Source organism: Pogona vitticeps, chromosome 3, assembly GCF_051106095.1.
Source record: "Pogona vitticeps strain Pit_001003342236 chromosome 3, PviZW2.1, whole genome shotgun sequence".
Taxonomy (NCBI): Eukaryota; Metazoa; Chordata; class Lepidosauria; order Squamata; family Agamidae; genus Pogona; species Pogona vitticeps.
The window spans coordinates 42,004,097-42,019,885 of record NC_135785.1 but is presented as its reverse complement, the minus strand read 5'-3'; the positions used below and the strand labels follow the sequence as shown (position 1 = coordinate 42,019,885).

Below are 15,789 nucleotides of genomic sequence, written 5' to 3'. Positions count from 1 at the left end.
CTTGGGGGCTGTCTGCGTGCCCACAGAGGCTTTGGGGCGAGACGGCACTCCTAGCATCACCTCTCTACCCGGTTCACGGGTGTCACAGTAGCTTCGATGACACTGTCCAACCATCTCATCCTCTGTCGTCCCCTTCTCCTCGTGCCTTCACACTTTCCCAACATCAGGGGTTTTTCCGAGGAGTCTTCTCATGAGATGGCCAAAGTATTGGAGCCTCAGCTTCAGGATCTGTCCTTCCAGTGAGCACTCAGGGTTGATTTGCTTTAGAATTGATAGGTTTGCTCTCCTTGAAGTCCAAGGGATTCTTAAGAGCCTCCTCCAGCACCACAATTCAACAGCATCAATTCTTCTGCGGTCAGCTTTCTTTATGGTCCAGCTCTCACTTCCATACATCACTACAGGGAAAACCATAGCTTTGACTATGCGGACTTTTGTTGGCAAGGTGATGTCTCTGCTTTTTAAGATGCTGTCAAGGTTTGTCGCTTTCCTCCCAAGAAGCAGATGTCTTTTAATTTCATGGCTGCTGTCACCATGTGCAGTGATCATGGAGCCGAGGACAGTAAAATCTGTCACTGCCTCCATATCTTCTCCTTCTGTTTGCCAGGAGGTGATGGGACCAGTGGCCATGATCTTGTTTTTTTTTATGTTGAGCTTCAGACCGTTTTTTGCACTCTCTTCTTTCACCCTCATTACAAGGTTCCTTAATTCCTCCTCACTTTCTGCCATCATAGTGGTATAGGAATCACTTTAATCACAATTAAAATGATGTTTCAAACAGCTGTAATACTGCAGTGAAAATACAATTCACAATTCTCAGATGAAGGGTGCAAAACTAGAATTTGTTGATGCTACCTGTTGTTGACTATAGCTTCTCCTGACACTGGCCACACTGCCTTGTTGCTCCTGTTGGGCACCTGGAGCAAGAACATCCATGTTCAGATGTCTCATTCATGAAAATTACTAGGGAAGAGGTTGGAAATGTTTCTTTTGTTGAAACATGCCTAGAGGATTCTGGGATTTGTAGTACACGAAACATTCAAGCTCTGATTTGAGCTCATTATTACCCTCTAGCCAAACCAACCTCATAAAGATCAGTGTGAGGGCAAAATACTAATGAGAAAAGCCCTATTGGTCCAAGGTTCATGGATGAAGAACCTTAATAGAATACTGAATAGAAATGTAACTAATAACATATTGAGACAGAAGAGGGGATACAGAATTCTAAACTTAACCCCCTGCAGTTGCTTTGGGTAGTTTACAGAATTAGTTCCTACGTTATAAAGATGGCTCTCAGCCACCATCAAATTAATTACACATGTTTGAGGGTAAAACTGAGGGCACCATGTACATAGACAGCACATCTTTGTTCGTATATTTCCCCAACAGACTTCATTTCCTGTTATTATTAGACTATGAGAAAAGCTGGCTTGAAGGTTGGTGCTGTCAGTCATGCACTGCAGCTCAGACCTGGCACTCTTTGCCATTTCCTTTTTTTAAAAGGGGTTTATTAGTTTTGCCATAGATTAGGATAGAATCATAAATGTTTTTTAAAAAGATCTTTGCCTAATTGTTACTATAACTGCATAGGCATCACAAGTTAATTCTATGATTGAAGTTGCTATCCTTAAAATATCCACTCTTGATATATCTACAGTGAAGTAATAGGGATATAAATGGATTAAAGGTCTGTCTTCTTTCTTACCCCTCTGGACAGAATGTTGCAATTACCACTAACATTGAAAAACACTGGTATGTTCTCATGGTAATTCAGCATTAACATAATTTTTCTATTTAAAATGCTGTCATCTCTAGCTAAATCATTTTAATGTTCTTTGAGTCACTTGCAAGGGAATATTCAACGCAGCTGTGAAAAGATCATTATTAAGTCAATGTGTGTGCATGTGCGAATGCAAATGCACATATACGCATGTGCTGCTATTTACATGTTCCAGCAAGAAAATCCAAATTCTGCATCAGGATCAGTCGCATTCTGTACCTAAAATTTGTTGTTTCACATAGACTGCACATTTTGTGGACTTTGTGATTTTTAATATATATAAATATTATATAATATTATAATATATAATTTTATAATTTTATTATAATTATATAATATATATGCCTCGCCAAATATATATGTTCATGTTTTCATCCTGTCTCTGCCATGTGTCTATTTCATTATTTTGCTGGAAAGCTTGGAGAAGTTGTTTTTGGCATTACAAATCTCAGAAGCTCCAAACCAATGTGATCAGTTTTGTATTGCTGTTTTATTTTATGCATGATTATTATTTAGTAATATTTTTTTTCATTTATGAAACATTACACTCCTGTGTAAGCTTATTGACGTCATCAGCAGGGACAGTTTTTGGTGACTAAAGATTTCCTCATGTCATCCTACAGTTCCCACAGCTTTATGATGGTGGAAGGGATTACAGGGGAACTGTAGGAGCCTTAGGACAGAAATAGGAAATGTTAGATATATGTAAAAAAATTACTTTAAAGGGCTTTATGCAGGTGTAAATTACGAAAGAGGATTTTAGTCCATATGTCAAGAAATGCTTGCTTAATTTAAAAAATACCAAGGAAGGAAGGAACAAAGGAAGGAAGGGTAGGTCTACTCCTTGAAATCTTAATGCTAAGCATTTTTTTCAGTGTAAAATTATCTATTTCTTTTTGAGTGAGCAACATTATCATGAAAGAAAAAGTTACAAAAAATTAACCTGGCTTATTTGGAAGAAGAAGCTTATATCTTTCTCCCTTTCTGTAACAAAGTTTCTCATTTATAAAGGGAAGGCCCACTGAGAAAATTCAACAGTGAAGGGTACATATTTCAACCAATGGATGGGGAAATAAAATCTTCTTGCAGAACTACACATACAAATGTGCCCATTAGGCTAGAAGAGGATTGTTTTTCCATGACTAAATTAAATACATAGCATCCCGTAGCACATTTCTGTGTGTACATACACAAGTAACATTTCACTAGCATTTGCTAATGTATCTGCTGCATGGCAGTTTGTATTACCAGTTACACGGTTGTGCAACAAGTTACACTGCAAATTTGCTAAATAACTCAACTACTTACAATGCTAATTGCATACATGGAAATTTCCAACAGCTACTGTTGGAAGGATGGAAGGCATTACTTCCACTTCGATAGAGGTAGGATGAGGGTGATGAGTTGGAATGAGAAGTCAAAATGGGCCTTGGGTTTTCAAGTGTGTAAAAGCATATGAGGTAGGTGTTCATTGACAATTTGATGAATATTGTGCTACCAGGAATTTGTTTCTAATAAATTGATTATTAAAAAACTGCAACTGAGCTAGACAAGAAGCCCTTTTTATTGGCTTTTTCCAAACATGGAGTGGTGTTACATCTGGCACACCATGTTAGGAAAGGTGATGGAAAGGGCCACCTTTGTGTCTGGAGAAGTGAGTTTTTGATCTGTGAAAGCTCACACAGAAATAAACCTATTAGCTTTTAAAGTTCCAAAATGTTTTGTTTCTCTTTCATTCTCCCCTCTCCACCCCAATCCCTCTGGGACGATGCAGATTCTGTCACAGTTAGAGTAAACTCACTGAAATTCATCACCACCAACTTAAATCTTATTGATTTCAATGCTGAAATCTTGTTCCTTAGTGTAACATATTGCAATTAGAGTAGACCTATTGAATCAGTGCAATTTGGTGAGTCATTTTCTTCATATAGTCACACTGGCCACGTGAACATGGAAACTGTCTTCAGACAAATGCTGGCCCTATGGCTTGGAAACAGGGATGGGCACTGCGCCCTAGAGTCGGACACAACTGGACTAAAGGTCAAGGGGAACCTTTACCTTTTCTTCATATATTCCATTGATTCAAAGGTCTCACTTTAGTTGTGACTTATTACACCAAGCAACAAGATTTCAGCCAATGAGTCTGCACTACATATGGCTGAATCTGGGTTCTGCCCATTACTGCAGGATAAAATCTGTCATGAATAGCAGTTTAACTTCACAATGTTGTAAGAAAGTTTAAAGAAATATTATGGTAAGTAGCCACACAGAATATTTTATGCTACAGAACTAACATTCTGTGCTTTAAATGGCTGGCATTTGTATGTTCAGGTAGGCTCAAAGGATTTGAAGTGTTTTATAAAAGGCTTTGTCTCATAGGTATGAAGGAAGGAAGGAAGGTATTTGGATTTAAGATATAGCAACACACAAATGGTCTTTGGAGATCCTCCACCCTGCTTGTCAGAGGCAAAAACTTGCAATCATTTTACTTAATTTCTCCTGTGGAAGGACAAATTCTGCAACAATTTCTTAGAGGCTAATGGGGCTCAAAGGGGATGTGGTGGCGCTGTGGGCTAAACCGCAGAAGCCTGTGCTGCAGGGTCAGAAGACCAGCAGTCATAAGATTGAATCCACGCAATGGAGTGAGCTCCTATCACTTGTTCCAGCTCCCGCCCACCTAGCGGTTCGAAAGCATGCAAATACAAGTAGATCAATAGGGACCACCTTGGTGGGAAGGTAACAGCGTTCCGTGTCTAAGTCGCACTGTGACCACGGAAGATTGTCTTTGGACAAAATGCTGGCTCTACGGCTTGGAAACGGGGATGAGCACCTCCCCCTAGAGTCGAACAAGACTGGACAAAAATTGTCAAGGGGAACCTTTACCTTTACCTAATGGGGCTCACCATGAGCAGTAGGGATGTGCATAGAGGGTTCTTTCAGGAGGGCTCTTCGTTCATTTCAGATCCTTTCAGTACTTTGGGAACCTGATAGAGGGACTATCTCTATTGGTTGGTTTCATTTTGGATTTCCATTTGCGATTCTGGCATTTAAACAGCTTAACAAGGCAAGGAGGCAGGGGAAGGCCAGGGATAGAATGGCAGCAGCAAGGAGGCAATGACAGGAGAGAGAGGAAGATCAGGCCTTGAAGAGCAGCAGCGCCAAGGCAAAAGAAAGGGTTTACATACATATCAAACAAAGGTAACCTTATAAAAGAAACCTGATGGAAACCCAACTTTTTCTGGACCTGCTCTTTAGGGAAGCTGAAAATATCAAGTTTCAAAGGCAGTCTATCAGAAAGCCACAAAAGAATGTGAAAACAAAAAAGCTGCCCCATTTTGGATTTTGTTTCCATTCATATTTCCAAATGCACATTCCTAATTACCAGTGGTTGTAGCACAATTTTGTGGATTTTTTCCTCCACAGGATTTTGATTCTTTGCACTGCAGATGGCAACAAAAGCAATGATGTGGGCAGCCTCCCCACTATTTTGCTTCTTCTACAAGGCCAACTATCTAGGGCCATTCTAGGACACTGTGATAGCAGCTGTGTGATGCCACCCCAGGAAATAAAATATTGGAGAAAAAAATGGAAACAGTGTTGCAAAGTGACTTCCTGTTTCTAGGGGATTAAGAAAAAACAAAATCTAAGAACATTTTTTTCAGTAAAAGTGTCTTCTAGAGATTTTGACTCATTACTAGCTGCCATTCGGCATGCTTCACCACCTTGTCCAGGCCTTCCAAATTCCACCGTTCGAGATGTCATTGATGACATTAAGGTTCCCATACTGTCCACTTATGTATTATGCAAATTGCACAACACACTTTCACATACTCTTCAACCCATAAGTAAGATAAACACAAGAATCTTGATCCTTGCCCATGAGAATTTCCATGAAATTTCTTTTCCTTTGAAATTCTTTCCTATCAAATTAATCGAGAATGGCTGAAATTCTCATGGGATAAATTTTCTGCATAGAAATTTAATTTAAGGCATTGAAATAATTGAGATTTGATGGGTAATCTATCAAGCAAACGGAGCTGCTCAGAGCCATATTCAAATGTAATCCGCAGCTGATTGAAACCAGCAGAGAAGAAACTGCAAGTTGTACAATGCAGCATTCATGGCTGGAGCAGCGGAACCTGGAGTCAGTGGCAAGACAATCTGTTTCCGATTTGCTTAGACGCAGACCCGCAACACACACCTTGAAATTCCTTCAGATCCTATCAAGGCCACCCTTGTGGAGGAACAGCCAGTGGGCTATGTGTCGGGAGATCATTAGGGTATAAAGTGAGTGCATTGATTTTTATTATTTTTTTGCACTGAGATCAGACAAAGACGTAATGCTAGACCTCCCATGTTCCAACAGAAATCTCTGCAAAGGGAATTGTTTAGTTGTCGGTTGGTAAATTGTATGAGAACCTGTCCACATGTGTACTCAGCAATATACCTCATGCTGGAATCTGAGTGAGAGATTCAGAATTTTAAAAAGATATATAAGTTGAAATAGGTATGTATGTGTGTGTGTGTGTGTGTGTGTGTGTGTGTGTGTGTGTGTGTGTGCGTGTGTGTGTGTATGTATGTATGCAGGTAGGTAGGTAGGTAGGTAGGTAGGTAGGTAGGTAGGTAGGTAGGTAGGTAGGTAGGTAGGTAGGTAGGTAGGTAGGTAGGTACCATAGTAAAAAAGGGGGAGATTCGTATCACTTTAGTGTTTTGCTTGTGTGTTTTTTTAATGGCTTTTCCTCTATCCTCACAAAAATCCTGTGAAGTAGGTCAGAATTAAAGTGTGTACAAGGTCACACAGTGAATTTTCATGGCACTGTGTCCTTGCCTGAGACTGTAATCTCTACACCATATAAGCAGAAGGAGAGAAACGGATAGTTACACCCACTTGTGGCTATGATTCTTACCCAGTTGGCTTTAACCTCTTTAGCTCCGATAGTCACTATTGTTGGTGTGTATCCCTAACAAATTCTCTGAACCCTGCATGTGGCCCTTACAAAAGGAAGTTCCTCATGTCTGACATAGAAACAACTTATTCCTATTGTTGAGATGTGGTTTGGGTCAAGTCCTTGTCATTTTCCAAGCATTTTTGCATCATATGTGACTTCACAAGGAGCGGGTGTATCCTTCCATACTCATCATGGATGAGAAGCATTTCAGTCAAAGGGAATGGAACCATCATTTATGTGGGAACAGTAAAAGCATAGCAAGCTGGGAAATGAATGTAATGTTCAAAAGCAATCCTGAAGACTGTAAAATTGTTGTGTGCTGAGCCCTTCTATCACAGAATCTTAGAGTGGGGAGGGAACATAAAAATTAGTCCAACACTAATCTAAGAGAGGAAATCAGCTACTACAGCAAAAAAAATCTAATGAGAGAGAGAGAGAGAGAGAGAGAGAGAGAGAGAGAGAGAGAGAGAGACCACCTCCTTCCGATTTCTTCATCTTGCTGCCATTGTGAAAAGAAGAAGAAGAAGAAAAAGCCTTTATGGTTCAGAAACAGTGTTCTACAACAGGATCCTAATTTGATTCCCCAGCTGTGCCTACTGGGAGAAGAGCCAGCCTGTGTGGCCTTGGGCAAGTTGCACAGTCTCAGGGTGAGCCCAGAAGAAGGGAATGGTAAACCATTTCTGGGTATTCTCTACCTGGAAACCTTGAAAAAGGGTCACCATAAGTCAGAATTGACTTGATGATACATTATTATTATTATATGAACACAATGAAAATCATTAGACCAATTAAAGTTCTACAGTGTTCAGTTCAGAAAACAATTAAAATTAAAGACTTGGGAAATTGGTGTTTGGAAATCGTCTCTATAAGATCGATCTTATTATGACTACTCTGAAGGTTTTTTTAATTAGAATAGAAATCATTAGGCAATTAAAATCCAGTTCTGTGGTTCTCTTCCCCTGAGATTATTGGTCACACCACTCTTCTTACATCATTAAGTGTACATCATCAATATTGTTAAGTGCATAGTCATTCAGTTTCAAGGGAACTGGTTTGATTTTGTAATCAAGCGAACAGCCACTTCAAGTCAATTTCTACTCTAGATGACAAAAATGCAGAGGAAACAAAATATTTTATACGGCTACCTTGTGAAGCTTTAAAGAATGTTAAGCTAGTAGATGAAATTGTGATGTTGATTCCAGTGTCCTTCTGCTTATTCAAATGGATATTGCAACATGGACAGAGAAAATGCAGGTAAATATCTAAAGTTGAAGAGAGCCATGGAAGACACAGAATATGTAAGAGACAGTATCTTATCAGGTGATCCCTACAGGCCAAAATAAGTATTGCATATTCTAGAAGTATAAAATATTTCTTCTGCAAGTGGGGTCAAAGCAAAAACAAAAGTGATAGGTGTTTTTATATATGAAGGCTAGGTGTGCACTCCACATGTCTGAAAAGGCAATCTATCATTGGTGAAGGAATGGTGATTAATTAATGCTTTTAACCTAGCATATCCTTTCCCCACAAATCTCAATGCAGGTGAAAACATTTTAAAATAAAAATAAGCATCTCCTGCTTATTCTATAATTATATTGGCTAGAATCCAATATACAGATCTCCATTCATCATTGGACCCCCCTCCAGATCCAATGATGGATGGAAATCTGTATGAATATAGCATCCATTTCTGGACAGCCAGTTCTCACGTGGTGCAGAAGACTGTAGAGAAGAAAAAAAGGGAAGAAAGTTTTGTCTTTTCTTTTCAAACAATGTTTTTTTTCAAGCAAATCTCAACAATGTGTTCAGAATGTGCAATAATACTCTTATTCAAATTCATTAATATACATAAATGTGTAAAATCCACATTTCCCCCTAAATCTGCATGTATATTAGGAAGAATTATGTTCCTTTTATATTTTATTTATTTATTCATTCATTTTATTTCTATCCCGCCTATCTGGACTTTTTAGACCACTCTAAAAAGTGTTCTATTTTTTCTTCCTTTTATTTGTCCAGAGGAAGGTCAGTTTTTTGAGGGGGGGGTAAAGGGGTAAAGGGAAGCAGTGCCCTTGCCAAGCCTGTTGCATTTAAAACACAAGGGTTTTGTGCCATACAAGAATGTGCTTGCTGCCTCTCAATGACTGTTAAATGACCAAAACCACTACCTCCTGCATTTCTATTCTGTCTCACCTGTGCCAATTCTTGTCAATGTAAATAGTATTCACAAGACGGTTCAAAATATAAAATCATAACTTCAGTAAACTGAAGCCTCAAATCAACTTTTAAAGGACTAGGGATAACAGAAGAACACTTACTTACCACAAAAATCATACAAGAGTTACTACATAGGGAACGGCTCTCTAAACTAGAGATTGGAAACTTTACTCTTTTTCTCTTTTTGAACTAGAACTCTTGAAATGCTTCAGCCGGGTCATGGATGTTGCTGGCCAAAAATGTCTCTAAACAAAACAGATACCCATATTTCTGCCCAAAGCCTTTCTGTCCTAAACAGTGTGCCACAACAGAAGAGGCCCTCCAAAGACGCCACAACAGAAGACCCTCCTAATATACAGCTGAAAAATCTTGGTCTGGGTTAAAAAAGGTGTTGTGGGTTGCATCTGGGCACTTGAAGGTCTGCATTCAACTCAATGGTTGCATGTTGTCCACCTTAAGAGATGTGTGTGTGTGTAAACCTCACAGCCCAGAAGTGATACAATGTAATCTGGTTCAAAAGAAATGAATCACCACAATGTCAATTCTCATGACCTAAGGACTGAGATTCTAACACTGTATATGTCACAAGGTTTCTGGCCAGAGCAGATATGAAGGTCAGAAGAAGCCGCACAATGACCCTTCTCCACAACCGGCTTCGAAAAGATTCTCTATTTTGCAGTTGACTGCTGTGTTATTTCAGCACCACTATCTCATGGCCAAGAACTCCTGTGCTCTAAAAACATCCCTATTTATATTTTCCTTTCCAACCTCAGTTCCTCCAGCTCCCCACAGCCTTTAGCATAAGCTACAATTATCTTTGCTCTGTACAAACAATACATATTGTTGAATGTCTCCATGTCAGCAGAGAGGAAAGCTGTTCCTCTTTGGACATCCACACATTTCATCATGTCCCCTGAATGTATGATAAAGTTTACTTTCAGTTTAACAAGAAAAGATAGTGAGTGGGTTTCATTTCCAGGAATGCCAATACAAAAAGGATGGGCCTGAATCTGGCATCTGATTTAGGAAGGATAATTGCACAGGAATTCCTTGTATCTTCCCTGGATAGCCAGAGTTTCTTTCTGCACTGTGGGTATCTCAGTGGTTGGGTATCTCAGTGGTTAGGTATCTTACTGCAGAGCTAGAGGTTTAATGATCAGCTTCTCACTGTGCCTCTTTGTGGGACCAGCAAGGGTCCCTCTGGCCATGAAAGTAGGCTTTCCACCTCTTAGAGAGCGCCAGCTGGATCCCCTACCCATAGCTTTCCCTATGGACTGAGGCGTTGGTGAGGGGGAGCTGGATGGTACCCCTCAAAGTTGCAGTTGTGGCCATGGCAGAACTTGGACTTAAGGAAAAGTGGGAGACAGGAGAGAAGGACTATTGTGCGGGCACCATAGACTGAGGTGTGAGAGGCCCAGGAGGTGCTGTTGCTGCTGGGAAACCAGAGAGAACTTACACTATAAAGCAAAGCAAAATGAAGCAAAATGTGTTGCTTATATATTTCCCCTTAGGTCTTAAAGCACTGTCTGGATGATTTACAATTTAATTATGTAGGTTACATATTGCTTCCCCCCCCCCCCCAAAGTGAGCTTGGTACTCAGTTTACTGACCTTGGAAGGATGGAAGGCTGAGTCAACCTTGACCCAGCTACCAGAGCCCATTGGGATTGAACCGAGGTCATGGGCAGAGTTTCGATTCAGTCCTGCAGTTTAACCATTGCCTCACAAGTCTGTACCACTAATAAATGATGTTCTGAGCCAGGAAGCTAAATTGGATCCCATTGAGTTTTTGCCTGGGGACCCCATCCTCCTGGCATCACAGGAGGGGTTACGGTGGTGTGCATAATGGTAAATTACCCTCATCTTTTATCAATGCTATTCAAAATTCCCAACAAAACCAAGGTCCTCTGGAATCCCTTCAGCAGACACCAAGGACCTGGAATATTCTTCATATAAAGCATGTGCTGTGGCACTGACCTATGTCCCTTCTTCCAAACCAAAGCACTTGGCAGGTAATGATGCTCCATTCATAGGGCAGGAGAGCATTACAAGACAAATACATTTATATTCCAGACCAGATCTTTATTGACTTAAATGACATCCCTAATGCTGAATATAGTGATTATCTCATACCATGTTTGAAACCTCTGGATTACATTGTTTTCAGCCACAAAACATTCTTCATGGAAAGCACAAAAAAGGCACTTGATGTCTTGATTTCATGACAGTATTACAGAAAGACTCAAAACAGATGCTCTTGTTCCATGATCTAGACTGAATGCACCTTTAGTGAGTTTCTCCTACCAAATGCTCCTCACCAGGGGTAAAATCCTCTCTGAGTGATGGACTGCAACTGAGCATTTTCTCAACATGGCCAGTAATCATCTGCTGCAAACACAGCTGTTCAGCATTATGCTGCTACAGAATTTCTCCTCTTCCCTCCACTGCAACCCCCTGAGTTAAATAAATGACAAATATGGAGATTAGAGAGCACCATACTTCTACATTAATGTGCTATTGAGCTTCTTCAATGAATAGCCATCTGGAAAAGTCTTTAAATTATTCTTCCATGAAAATCCTGGGCAGATCAAAATCAAGCAAAGCAAGATTGAATACCTACAGAGAGGCACATAGGAATCTTAGCAACAAGACATCTTGGTGAATAGGGAAATATTTTAGCATCTCATGGAGAGGGCAGAATGAAGAAAATAATCAAACCTGCCAACATAAATATGTTTCAACAGGCTGACCTCGATTCCAGAAAATACAAATATCCTACAAGTTATATAAAGTTGTAGTTTCTCTAAATATTAACTAAAGTAGGGTGTCCGGCTGCTGTGTCATCCTGTAAAAACTAGGGTTTGGCTACAGGTAGGCCATGGGCTGCATGTGGCCCCCAGCACCTCAGCTCCCCAAAATTCAAAAAATTATTTGGGAAAACATTTTGGCTCAAGAAGTTCTCTTGTGACCTGCAGGGAGCATTTTTTTTAAAAAAAATCTCTTGTAAGCTCTAAGGGGGCATAGGAGGCAATTTACCCTATTTTTGAGGAGACCCCAGATACTTTTGGGCCCCATATGTTCCAAAAGGGATGTGGGACTGCATTTTTTATATATATCATGCCAAAAGAGTGTGCAAGTGAGCCTTTTCAGTCAACAACTAAACCAGGGGAAAAAAAGGAAAAGTCCTTTTAAAAACAAAATATTTTGGAATGACACTTACAACAGCAGTGTAGCCCCCCAGGATCCGGGGAAGGGAATGTGTTCCTTCCCCAGATCTCTAAAACAAAGGTGGGGAAAATGAAATCCAAGGGCTACAGGTGGGCTACAAGCCCTTTTGAGCAATCCCCCAGTGTCACCTTCCCCCCTTCTCACAATTTTATTTAAAAACAGAAACAGAGTCGCAGTGTTCTGCCAACATTTGGCAGCAGACCAATAATGGACCACTTATGTCAATAAACCCAGGTTGACTGAAAGTGTTGCCAGGTTTATTGAAAGATCAAACCTTTAATTACTCTTAATTGCAAATCTCTTATTCAAGTTTCTCTTCCTTTTTCATCAACCCATCAATCTCTTCCTTTGTTGTTTAAACCTTTGCAAGCACTCATTCTTTAAACAGCTCCTGCCATTTCTTCTTTCACAGTACTCTAACTCAAGACACACAGTTCTCAAAGATGATTCAAGTTCTCCTATAATAAATTGAATGTAATTTTAATTAATTTCAGTTCATCTTTAAGTTTCAATGGGTTCCGAGACAAAAAGACGAAAAAATTAATGAGCTAAAATTAAACTTTTATTATAGTAATGACTTAATGTCAGTGGGTTTGTTGGGTCCATAATATTAAGAAATTATATAGGCTGTATAAGGCTCATTTGATGGACCACTGTGGATGTGTGGCTCTTCAATAATTAATTAAGATTGACCCCTGACCCCATCCCCAGATAGAAGTTTCTGTCCTTGTCCAAAGTAGTGGTGGGGAATCTTATTGGAATGAGGTGCAAGAAGACCTCTACCAGTGAGCTGGATAATGTGAGGGGATATGGCCAGAACTTATTTATATATTTATCAATTTCTATAGTGGCCCATTAGTGCAAATACTCCCTGGGTGATTCACAACCCACCAAAGGCTCATGTAGTAAAAAAAAATCACAATATACAATAAATACAATGAAAATCTGTCACTAGCTGGAACAATAAAATCTGCGTGTGTGTGTGTGTTTAGTCGTTTAGTCGTGTCCGACTCTTCGTGACCCCATGGACCAGAGCACGCCAGGCCCTCCTGTCTTCTACTGCCTCCCGGAGTTGTGTCAGGTTCATGTTGGTTGCTTCACAGACACTGTCCAGCCATCTCATCCTCGGTCGTCCCCTTCTCCTCTTGCCATCACACCTTCCTAACATCAAGGTTTTTTCCAAGGACTCTTTTCTTCTCATGAGATGGCCAAAGTACTGGAGCCTCAGCTTCAGGATCTGTCCTTCAAGTGAGCATTCAGGGTTGATTTCCTTTAGAACTGATAGGTTTGTTCTCTTTGCAGTCCAGGGGATTCTCAAGAGCCTCCTCCAGCACCACAATTCAAAGGCATCAATTCTTCGGCGGTCTGCTTTCTTTATGGTCCAGCTCTCACTTCCATACATCACGACAGGAAAAACCATAGCTTTGACTATTCGGACTTTTGTTGGCAAGGTGATGTCTCTGCTTTTCAAGATGCTGTCAAGATTTGTCATTGCTTTCCTCCCAAGAAGAAGGCGCCTTTTAATTTCAGGGCTGCTGTCTCCATCTGAAGTAATCATGGAGCCCAGGAAGATAAAATTTGACACTGCCTCCATATCTTCCCCTTCTATTTCCCAGGAGGTGATGGGACCAGTGGCCATGACCTTAGTTTTTTTGATGTTGAGTTTCAGACCGTTTTTTGCACTCTCCTCTTTCACTCTCATTACAAGGTTCTTTAATTCCTCCTCACTTTCTGCCATCAGAGTGGTATCATCTGCATATCGGAGGTTGTTGATATTTCTTCCGGCAATCTTAATTCCGGCTTGGGTTTCTTCCAGTCCAGCCTTCCGCATGATGTATTCTGCATATAAGTTAAATAAGCTGGGGGACAATATACAGCCTTGCCGTACTCCTTTCCCAATTTTGAACCACTCAGTTGTTCCATGACCAGTTCTAACTGTTGCTTCCTGTCCCACATATAGGTTTCTCAGGAGACAGATAAAGTGGTCAGGCACTCCCATTTCTTTAAGAACTTGCCATAGTTTGCTGTGGTCCACACAGTCAAAGGCTTTCGCATAGTCAATGAAGCAGAAGTAGATATTTTTCTGGAACTCTCTGGCTTTCTCCATAATCCAGCGCAAGTTAGCAATTTGGTCTCGAGTTCCTCTGCCTCTTCGGAATCCAGCTTGTACTTCTGGGAGTTCTCGGTCCACATACTGCTGAAGCCTACCTTGGAGGATTTTGAGCATAACCTTGCTAGCGTGCGAAATGAGTGCAATTGTACGGTAGTTGGAGCATTCTTTGGCACTGCCTTTCTTTGGGATTGGGATGTAGACTGATCTTTTCCAATCCTCTGGCCACTGTTGAGTTTTCCAAACTTGCTGGCATATTGAATGTAGCACCTTAACAGCATCATCTTTCAAGATTTTAAATAGTTCAACTGGAATGCCATCACCTCCACTGGCCTTGTTGTTAGCCAGGCTTTCTAAGGCCCACTTGACTTCGCTCTCCAGGATGTCTGGCTCAAGGTCAGCAACTACATTGTCTGGGTTGTCCAGGATATCCAAATCTTTCTGATATAATTCCTCTGTGTATTCTTGCCACCTCTTCTTGACGTCTTCTGCTTCTGTTAGGTCCCTCCCATTTTTGTCTTTTATCATGTTCATCTTTGCGCAAAATGTTCCTCTAATATGTCCAATTTTCCTGAACAGATCTCTGGTCTTTCCTTTTCTGTTATCTTCCTCTATTTCTTTGCATTGTTCATTTAAGAAGGCCCTCTTGTCTCTCCTTGCTATTCTTTGGAAGTCTGAATTCAAGTTTCTGTAACTTTCCCTATCTCCCTTGCATTTTGCTTCCCTTCTCCTCTCTGCTATTTCTAAGGCCTCGTTGGACAGCCACTTTGCTTTCTTGCATTTCCTTTTCTTTGGGATGGTTTTCGTTGCTGCCTCCTGGACAATGTTACGAGCCTCTATCCAAAGTTCTTCAGGCACTCTGTCCACCAAATCTAGTTCCTTAAATCTGTTCTTTACTTCCACTGTGTATTCATAAGGGATTTGGTTTAGATTATACCTGAGTGGCCCAGTGGTTTTTCCTAATCTCTTCAGTCTAAGCTTGAATTTTGCTATGAGAAGCTGATGATCAGAACCGCAGTCAGCTCCAGGTCTTGTTTTTGCTGACTGTATAGAGCTTCTCCATCTTTGGCTGCAGAGAATATAATCAATCTGATTTCGATATTGCCCATCTGGTGATTTCCATGTATAGAGTCGCCTCTTGTGTTGTTGGAAAAGAGTGTTTGTGATGACCAGCTTATTCTCTTGACAAAACTCTATTAGCCTTTGTCCTGCTTCGTTCTGAACTCCAAGGCCAAACTTCCCTGTTGTTCCTTTTATCTCTTGGCTCCCTACTTTAGCATTCCAGTCCCCTAGAATGAGAAGAACATCTTTCTTTGGTGTCAGTTCTAGAAGGTGTTGTAAATCTTCATAGAATTGTTCAATTTCAGTCTCCTCAGCAATGCTGGTTGGTGCATAAACTTGGATTATTGTGATGTTGAATGGTCTGCCTTGGATTCGTATTGACATCATTCTATCATTTTTGAGATTGTATCCCATTACAGCTTTTCCCACTCTTTTGTTGACTATGAG

The 15,789-nt window shown here is 40.5% G+C and overlaps 1 protein-coding gene across 3 annotated transcripts in view; it reads left to right on the top strand.

Moving 5' to 3' along the window:
- Positions 1–15,789, top strand: part of OTOS (otospiralin) — a 63,404-nt gene that overhangs the window by 25,627 nt on the left and 21,988 nt on the right. The gene's annotated exons all lie outside the window — the stretch shown is intronic.